This window comes from Prionailurus bengalensis, chromosome X, assembly GCF_016509475.1.
Source record: "Prionailurus bengalensis isolate Pbe53 chromosome X, Fcat_Pben_1.1_paternal_pri, whole genome shotgun sequence".
Taxonomy (NCBI): Eukaryota; Metazoa; Chordata; class Mammalia; order Carnivora; family Felidae; genus Prionailurus; species Prionailurus bengalensis.
The window spans coordinates 113353759-113363985 of record NC_057361.1 but is presented as its reverse complement, the minus strand read 5'-3'; positions in this window follow the sequence as shown (position 1 = coordinate 113363985).

Sequence of the window (10227 nt, the reverse complement as noted above, 5' to 3'; positions counted from 1 at the left end):
TCACTTTGAGGAAAATTAAAGGGATATGGTCAGTTGGTAAAAAATAGTTATATGAGTCAGTACATTTTGTCCATTAGTTTGCAAAGCCAGATATAATTAGATCACCATTCTCACCAGTGGCTTGTGATTTTTAAAATGGATATTTTTGAGTCTAGGAGGTTTCTGTAATTTTATCTAGGGACCAATCACCTGGGCCAAATTGGTTTCCTTAAGACAGAGAAGCAGTTGTATCAGACAAAAGTCATTGCAGGCACTCTTAGATGAGAATACAATAGAGAACCAACCTTTTGTGCAGAAATCCAAGGGGTATAGTGACAGCTCCCTTGAAACTACGGGGCCTTAAGAGGTTACTTAAGTAACTCTGGCCAATGAAACAGGTATTTCCTATTTAAGTCCAGAGTATACTTGTCCTGAGCTTTTTAGGTATAAAGGGGGTGGGGGAAAGTTTGGGGACACATCATTGATATGTGTGGGCATCCATCACTCCTGGATCATCTCTTGGGGATAATATCAAAGAAATAAATGGGAACTTGACGGTCAACGGCTGTTCTCTAACAGATGTCAGTGACAGTAGTGAGCTTCTAAACAGAGATGACCAGTGACCCTTACACCTGCTTCAATGTTTATTTATTTTTGGGACAGAGAGAGACAGAGCATGAACGGGGGAGGGGCAGAGAGAGAGGGAGACACAGAATTGGAAACAGGCTCCAGGCTCTGAGCCATCAGCCCAGAGCCCTGTGCGGGGCTCGAACTCACGGAGCGCGAGATCGTGACCTGGCTGAAGTCGGACGCTCAACCGACTGCGCCACCCAGGCGCCCCTTTACACCTGCGTCAATCTGCGGGATCTCTGAACCTCTTTGCCTTCCTGCCTGAACACGTTGCCCTCTGTCCCTCCTTGCCAGTAGGAAAGTTGGGAATGTGGGCAGAGGATCAATGGTTGGACTTGGATCCCAAGGGCTGGGAGCTAAGACAGGAAATTCTCCAAGGTGGCCAGGAGTAGAAAGTACAAGTCTGAAATGGGTCCTGAGAATCAGACTAGGGAAGAGGGTGCAGTCATTGTAGACCACCAGCAGAGAGGGGAGGAATCCGGGAGCCGGAACAGAATGGAAAGAAGGCCAGGAGCCAATCGAGAAGGTCCCCAAGGGCTGAGTAGTGCTTACAAACACCTTAGTTGGGCATTCTAGGCGCTCCAAGTTCCTTTCCATCTCCTCCCTCCCCTTCCTCCCCTCGCCTAACCGCAGGAACCCAGCAAGCACTTCGGCACCTCTTAGGCTTTCCGTAGGCTGTTCCCTCAACCTGGAATACCTTTCTTCCACACCTCGGTCCAAATAAACCCGTTCATCTTTCAAGAGTCTACTTAAAAGCTGCCTCCTCTGTGAAGCCCACCCCATCCTCCTCAACTAAGAATTAGTCACGACTGCCCCGAATCTGCCATCATCAACTTTAATTGTATCCTTCACAGCATACACATCATATGGGATATTGCAGTTATTGTGAACGTGTCTGTGTCTCTTACGAACATGTAAGCTCCCCAAGGGCACTTTGTTTCTCCTTTATACCCAGTTCCTTGAGTACAGGGGCTTTTTAAAAATGTTTTATTTTTGGGGCGCCTGGGTGGCGCAGTCAGTTAAGCGTCCGACTTCAGCCAGGTCACGATCTCGCGGTCCGGGAGTTCGAGCCCCGCGTCGGGCTCTGGGCTGATGGCTCAGAGCCTGGAGCCTGTTTCCGATTCTGTGTCTCCCTCTCTCTCTGCCCCTCCCCCGTTCATGCTCTGTCTCTCTCTGTCCCAAAAATAAATAAACGTTGAAAAAAAAATTTAAAAAAAATGTTTTATTTTTATTTTTAACAGAGAGAGACAGAGAGAGAGAGAGAGAGGGAGGGGCAGAGAGAGGAGGGGACAGAGGATCTGAAGCGGGCTCTGAGCTGACAGCAGCGAGCCAGATGCAGGGCTGGAACTCACGAACTGCGAGATCATGACCGGAGCCGAAGTCAGAGGCTCCAAAGACTGAGCCACCCAGGAGCCCCAGCAGGAACTTTACATCTTGATCCTGTTTGTCTTTGTGTCCCCAGGGCCTGGCAAAGGACCTGGCACAAAGTGAGGCTCTTGCTAAATGTTTATCGAATGAAAGGCTATTGAATGATGAGCTAATGAATGAATGTTGGAGACAAACCGTGGCGTGTGAAAACACGGAAACAGACAAGACCAAAAAACCCCCCCAAAACACAAACTTGCTTTCTTTACACACATCTTTCTTCCAAAAAGAATTTGACATAGGGGTGCCTGGGTGGCTCAGTCACTTAAGCGTCCGGCTTCGGCTCAGGTCACCATCTCACGGTTTGGGAGTTCGAGCCCCAGGTCAGGCTCTGTGCTGACAGCTCGGAGCCTGGAGCCTGCTTCCGATTCTGTGTCTCCCTCTCTCTGTGCCCCTCCCCTGCTCCTGCTCTGTCTCTCCATCTCTCCGTCTCTCAAACATAAATCAATATCAAAAAAAACCAAACAAACTTAAAAAAAGAATTTGACGTAGCTTGCAAATCATGTGTATTTAGATCAGGACAAATATCCAATTAGGACATTGCTGAAGAAGACAGCAAGTGAGTGATTTTGTTGTAACAACGAATCTCCTGCTTTAACAGTAAGAAATAAAACTCCATGTTCAGAATGCCATTTTCTGCTCTTTCACTCTTGGTAGAGGCACACGACGGTCCGCTCGGATAGGCAGGACGTGAACACACGTTGCCCTTTTCATTAAGTTTTTGTGATTCCTTTCTGAGAGCTAACTGGTAGAGCACATAGGTGAGAAAACAAATGGCAAGTAGCCATGAAGAAGGGAAGTGTCAGAAAGAAATAAAGACTCGAGGAGATGGAGTAACCTTTGCCCGCTGGGATATGCTGTTGAGTGAGTCAGCTGGCTCTAACCTAACTTCAAAACCAACTTAACTTAAACCAACGTCCAAAGAAGATTTGAAGGGGCTTACTCTGTGTGTGTGTGTGTGTGTGTGTGTAGATGATTTGAAGGGGCTTATTGTGTGTGTGTGTGTGTGTGCGTGTGTGTGTGTGTGAGAGAGAGGGAGAGACAGACAGACAGAGACAGACACAGAGACAGACACACACATACAGAGAACATATACTGGGATCAGTTAAAGGAGAAGGAAAACTCAGCAGCTCCATCAGGAAAGGAGGAATGGAGTCAGGGCTGAAGGAAGGGAAGTTACTGCAACTAAAAGCTGAACTTGTGCCGGCTTTCCTGGCAATCAAGACAATCATTCACAACGGGCTACAAATCTCTCCTTGTCTAAAGAAAATGTGGCACGGAGACTCATCAACTCTGAGCTATTCCCCGCCACCCCCTGCACCCCCCCCCCAGCCCCAGGGTGAGGTTGGCTCTGTTTGAAGCCCTCCCCCACCTTGGCCAGTGCCCTTTGTGGGCTGTGACACACACTGCCAGCGTTGGCTGTGATCTCGGGGGCTGGGGGGAAGCCAGGAGGCCTACAAGGGACCGCACGTTGTTGATGTCACACTTCCTACCCACTGAGCTGCCCAGCCACGGACTTTGACAAGCGGTAGATAAGAAACATACCCCTGAAGAAGCGCATTTTTAAAACAAAGATGAATATTTCACACACACACATGTAGATTATTTACCTTGGCTTCCGTTTTTAAACAAACTCTTGAAAAATCACAGCGATGGTTTATTTCATTTCTCCATTTAGAAAACCTTTTCAGAATACAGAGAAGTAATAACTAACATTGTCTATTTCTTCATTAACTTTCTCCATTGCCAGCAGCTTAAAACTAATCCCCTCCTCCCCAGAAAGACAAGTTACTCATCTCCCCCTCCTAATTGCCGTGTAGGAGTAATTCTGTGATTCTGGAAGGAAACTTCAGTGAATAAATGAACGACTCTCTCATTTGCTATTTGGAAGTTATAAAAATTACAAGACATCATTCCATTATATTCTCTCGTTTCCTTGTCATTGGAAAAGGTTCCAACCTTTCATCATATTAAAAAGCAATTATCAAAATGTTTTATTCCATAATAAGTTTGACTACGAAGAGAGAAAGTGTTCAGAAATCAAAATAACGGGGTTCTTTTTAGCATATAAACAGGTGAGTCAACCTTCCAAATTTGAGAAAAAATTCTCAGTGAAAGATTGCCCTTAAAACCATCTCTTTGGAACTTGGTGTCTTTAGCTCGGTGCTTCTCTGCTGCCTACTTCTCGGGAAGCCACCGGGGCCGTGCTCCAGATGTTGGCCAACGGCGCTGCGTGCCGACTTGTAGAGCTGAGTGGCAGCCGCTTTACAAGTCGGCACGCAGCGCCGTGGGCCAAGGTGAGCTGGGCTTCGTTAGAAACAACGTGGAGACGTCCCGCTCCTGCTGTCGGTCAACCAGTAGTGAGCTCTGAAGCCACCACGGGCGGGGAGAATTACAAAGGGATTTAAAGATTCGCCACCTAACCCCTTCGTAATAATCCTTAACATTTGTACAGAACCTTACAATTTACAAAGGGCTTTCCCCTAGGTTATCACTGTGATAAATGAGGAACCAAGGCTCGGAGGGTTTATGCGCCCTGCCCGAAGTCATGAAGGGAGTGAAAAAAGGAGCCGTGTTCTGTGATGGAGAGTACAGTGCTCTTTTACATCCCGAGGCCTCTTCCAACAAATGCAGGGGCACACATCCTAGCGGCAGAGCAAAAGCCGATTGTGCACAGAGTCACCAACCCGAGCGATCAGTCAGAAAGGAGCAAAGGATAAAGGGTGCAGTGGGCTGGGGCATCGCCCACGGCCACGGCCACTAGACCATAGGGCACTTTTGTATGAATTAGAGAGAAGCTGCTTGCTTCTGACAGGCTCAGTCCTGGGGGTGCGCGTCGCTCACGGAGCCTCGGTGGGACACAGAAACAAAGGAGGGGCTTGGTGGCCAGGGTTCAGATTTCAACCCTCACTATCCTCCTTGGCTGGGTCCCTCGGTACGGCGCATCGCTGCACAACTGTACCCGGTTGTACACGAACTCGTGAACCGCGAGATCGTGACCGGAGCCCAAGTCGGAAGCCGAACGGGCTGAGCTCCCCCACCCCCACCCCCGGTGCCCCACCGGCTTGACTTCTTGAGGCGCTGCATTGGCCGCCGCCTGAGCCATCTCTGGCGCGCTCAGCCCTGCACGTCTGAAGCTCGGTGTGTCCTAGTCCCTGTCCTCAAGGAGGTCACTGTCCGGAAATAGGAGGGAATGTCCAATCCAGTGCAACCAGCACCCTGGTGAAGTGGACACCCAGCACTGGGAGAGCACGGAGGGGCGGCTAATACCTCTGCCTGTGACCTCTGAGTGGGGTGTAGAAACACGAGGGATTGTCCGGGCAGAGAAGGGCGTCTCTCCAGGCCGAGGTGTCTCACTCCCCCAGTGGACTCTAGAGCTTTTGTGGGCACTTGCTCTACGGATACGTCCCTCCCCTTCCCCAATTTCCGGGCCTTGCGGGGTGGTCAACGCGCAGCTGTTACTCAATTAGTGCTTGTTAACCTTGTTAATAGACAGGCCGACTGAATAGATGAGCGAATGGCTTTGGAAGGAGGACCCCGGCAAACACGGGAGGTGGAGAGAACTTATAATTGCCCAGGAGTGCGGTAATTAAGATCTCCATCGGGGTGATGGCCGGAGAAGCGAGGGAAAGAGCTAAGAAATACTGTGCTGTGCTACGATCTCGGGCCGGAAAGAAAAATGTAACAGCGAGACAAAGACACTTCTAAAATGCACCTTTGTTAAATCTGAATACTCCTTAACAATGAGCTGAGCGAACCGCAATCAGAATCATTCTCTCCGAATGGTTTGAGTGGAGGGCACTGGGAAGGAATGCTGTCAGGAATTAGACCTGCTTTTTCCAGCTCGCCGTGGGGTTCCCTTTTGCATGGGGTGAGAGGATGGGCATTTTCTTTTCACACATGTCCGTGGCACAGAACAAGGCAGCCCCCCCTCCACCTCAATGAAGTCCAGTCATTAGTCTTTCTTTTATAATCTGCATAATACTTCCAGGGAGGGGCACCGGGAGGTGGTCCCCGGGGCTGCTGACCCAAAGGGGCTGGCTCCTCAGGGGGCCCTGTTAGTGCAACAAAGCACATTGCAGCCCACCAGCCGCAGAGCCTCCTTGCACGGAATATGCACTTATGTAGCATAATTGGCTTGGAGACTGCATTTACTGTAGGCTGAACACAGATGGCATTTTCTACAGCGTAAGAAATACATTGCAGAAATGTAAGTAAGTTAGACTCTGCTCCTTAGTGTAAAAGATCATCAGACATTCGGGGAAGGGCTATGTAGTCGAGTGTAGTTCAGGTCAGTAGAGTCTGGGGGCGGTGGGAGGGGCAAGAGGGACTTCATGTGAAAGGTGTAGAGACCCTGAACCAAGCCCGCGGTACGGGGTAGGGGAGAAGAGGGAAGTGAGGATTCCAGAGTCATTTCAGACCTGGGAACAAATTAAATGTGGGTGTCCAGACATTGGAGAGAACGGAGACAGACTCCCAGCTTTCCAGTTTGGGCAATGGCACAGGCTGGGGCACAGGGGATGAAGCTAGTAAGTATGGATGGGAACACGTGTAGTTTGAGGTGTCTATGAGTCATTTGGGTACAGTTGGCCGATGAAAGTTGGAAATACAGGGCCGGAGTTCAGTAGAGACCTTTGGGCTGCAGACACAAACATGAAAGTTACAAGCATGTTATTGATAACAAGAGCCCCGGAAGTGAAGTCTCTCTCCCAGGGAGAATACACAAAGCGAGAGGACAAAACAAAGGAGAGATCCCTGGGAAAGCCAAGAGCCAGGACAGAATAGTGTCAAGGAAGCTGAGGGAGAACGAAATTGCCGCACGGAGGGGTCATCACTAATTTGGAATGCTACAAGAGGTTGGAGGGGATAAAGTTCTGAGAGGAAGTCATCAGACTGGCCAACCAGTAGGTCCCTGGTGATCTTTGCCAGAGCAGTTGCAGGGTCTGGGGAAGGAAGTTTAGTGCGCCAGAGGTTTGGGCATTGCGAGCAGAGAGGGACAGACTTGTGTCACAGGTGGAGGTAGGTCTCTGAGGAGGGGATTGGGGGGTGTGTGTTAGAAAGGAAGAACTCCTCTTCTTTGAAACAGGAAGGAATTAACAAAGAAACACACAATAGAATGTGGTGTTTGGGGACACGCCCTCATGATCAATAGAAACATGAGTGCCTGGGGGCGCCTGGGTGGCTCAGTCGGTGAAGCCTCGGACTCTAGATTTCCCCTCAGGTCACGACCTGGTAGTTTCACGAGTTCAAGCCCAGAGCTGAGGAGTTGACCTCGGTGCTGGCCGCCCAGAGCCTGCCTGAGATTCTTTGTCTCCCTTTCTCTGCCCCTCCCCCACTAGCGCTGTCTCTGTCCCTCCCCAAATAAATAAATACACTTAAAAAAAAAAAAAGAAACTTTAGTGCCTGGAAAATTAACAGAGTTAAGATGCAATCAGACTTGGCTGTCTAAACGAATAACTAATTTGAATCACTGATGCCAACAGCTCTCCAGTTCGTCCTAATTAACCTACTGCACCCTAACTGTTCCGTATACTAATACATACTTGTCAGGGTAACTTCGTCTCCAGTTATACTTTGTTTCATGACTAAACTCTCTTCAGGACTCTCAGTCTTTATAACTTGTAGCTTCGGCCTTGTTACACTCAACACATGCTCGATAATGGAGATGCTTGTCCCATTTTGAGAGAAGATTGTGTTTTCGAAAGAAGCTTTTTTTTTTTTTTTTTTTTCATAAGGCCTCCGGTAGTTACATACAATTACGATATCCTAGGGAACACAAATGTGATGAAAACTTAGCAGATGTGTTCTTTGGAGGTCATCTTGTGAGATGTGGTTTGATGTGCATTACAGCAAAACTTATTCCGAGATTTTTTTTTGTTTTTGTTTCCTTCACACAATGACTCATCTAAGGCATTGGTCTGAGACATTAAAATCTGTATTATTCTAAAAGGTGGGGGCGCCTGGGTGGCTCAGTCAGCTGGGCATCCAACTCTTGATTTTGGCTCAGGTCATTATCCCAGGGTTGTGGGATCCAGCCCTGCGTCGGGCCCCACGCTGAGCACAGAGCCTGCTTCCGATGCGCGTGCGCTCTCTCTCTCTCTCTCTCTCTCCCTCCCTCTGCCCCACTCCTGCTCTCTCTCTTGCACGTGGATGCCCTCTCTCTCTCTCTCAAATATAAAAAAATTAGAAGGTGTCAGAGCATGCTTTTGATTCTAGTGTAGACAACATAAACATAATAGCTACCATTTATTGAGTGCCTACTATGTGATAGATATGTTACGTATACTATCTCAGTATGCAAAATCTTTTTATCGAATCTCAATTTTTTCAGGAACACCGAGAGACAGGCAAGGCTATTAACCGTTTTTTTACAGAGGAGAATGCTAGGGCGTCCTCTCGGCTACCACCCATCTCTTTGTGCCCATTCACAGCACACATCATTAAAGAATTGTCTCTATTCCCTGTCTCTAATTTTTTTTTTTTTCTTAGAGCCACTCCAGTTAGGTTCGTGCCTCCGCTATTCCATAGAACCTGCTCTGGTTAAGTCACCGATAACCTGCACAGTTCCAGTCCTCGGGTCAACTGTCAGTCATAATCTTTCTTGGTCCATCAGCAGTGTTTAAGACAGTGGGTCACCCCCTCTTCCTGGACGCACTTCCTTCCCTTGGCTTTCAGGACATCACACTGTCTTAGTTTTCGTCCAACTTCTCTGATACGCCTTAGTCTCCTTTTCGGGACGTGCCCCTCCTCTGACTTCTGTAAGCTGTGGGGCCTCAGGACTCTGTCCTTGGAGCTCTTCCCTTATTTCCACTCACTACTCGGGTGCTCGCATCTAGCCTCAAAGTAATCTCTATAGCCGTGATCCCCAAACGTATACCTCTAGCCCAGTTTTCCCCCTTGAACTTGTGTGTCCAACTTCCTACTGAACATCATCTCCACTAGGATTTCTTTTTGTTTTCTTTTTTTAAATGTTTATTTATTTTGGGGAGAGCGCAAGCCGGGGAGTGTCCAAAACACTGCTCCTGATGAAAAAGTAAGAAAAAAGAACCTGCTCCAAACAATACCCTTTATCGGATGTAGGCTGGATCTCCATTCTTCTCGTTATTCAGGCCAAAAACCTGGGGGCCATTCTTGCCATCTTTCTTTTTCTCGATCACCATACCCCATCTGTCATGAAATCAGGATGGATCCATGTTCAAAATATATCCGGAATTCAATCATTTCTCACTGCTACCTCCAATACTACCTGCCTGCTCCTTGATCTTGAGAGGGATACCCCTGCCGACCACAGAGGCTAACTCCCTTGTTCTCTTTGTTAAGATATCACCTTCTCTATAAGACCTACCCTGATCACCCTATTTAATATTGCCACCTGCACCCTCTCCCTGGCAACCCAACGCCCAAGTATCCGCCTCACCTTTTTCTTTAGCCCGTGACACTTACCACTTTCTACCACATCACATAATTTACTCATTTATTACATGACTTACTTGTTGTCTATTTCCCCCTATTAGAAGGTCGGCTCCGTGAGGGCAGGGCTTTTCATCTGTTTGGTTTGCTACCATACCCTCAAGCACCTAGAACAGTACCTTGCATAGAGCAGAGCCACCAATGTCTGTTGGATCAAATTAAAAAGCCTAAGTATCTTGCCAAAGGCTGGTTACACAGGTCTCGCGTTTAAACTCTGCAGTCTCTGATACTAAAGCCCATGCCCTTGACACCTCCTTTCCACTACCTCTCATTGCAGCCGGGAGCAGTGGTTCTCAGCAGGTGAGTTTTGCCAAAACCGAGCATACAATATGTTACAATGATGATTGGCCCAGGAAACACTGAGTCGAGTAGGTCTATATGCAGTTTAGAATAGACCCGAATTCAATTTGTTGCAAGGGGGAGGAGGCGTAGGGCAACACCAAACAACATCAAACAAATGTTGCAGAACGGTAGACTCCAGGCCTCCAGAAAGCTTTCCTGTTCACTTGCCTCATGGGTATATATGTGAGGGTGGTCAGGACAGGAAGCTGTTCTACTCAAACTGTCGCACAAAGTTGACATGTGTTGATAAGCACATCGATCAAAATCATTATGCCTCCTCGGGCCCCGTGAGGCATTGTTATAATGCAGAAAGGACTGCATTGTTATTATTACTGACTTGTTTAGTAAACTTTTGAAACCCCTTGAAGCATGCTGTCAAAA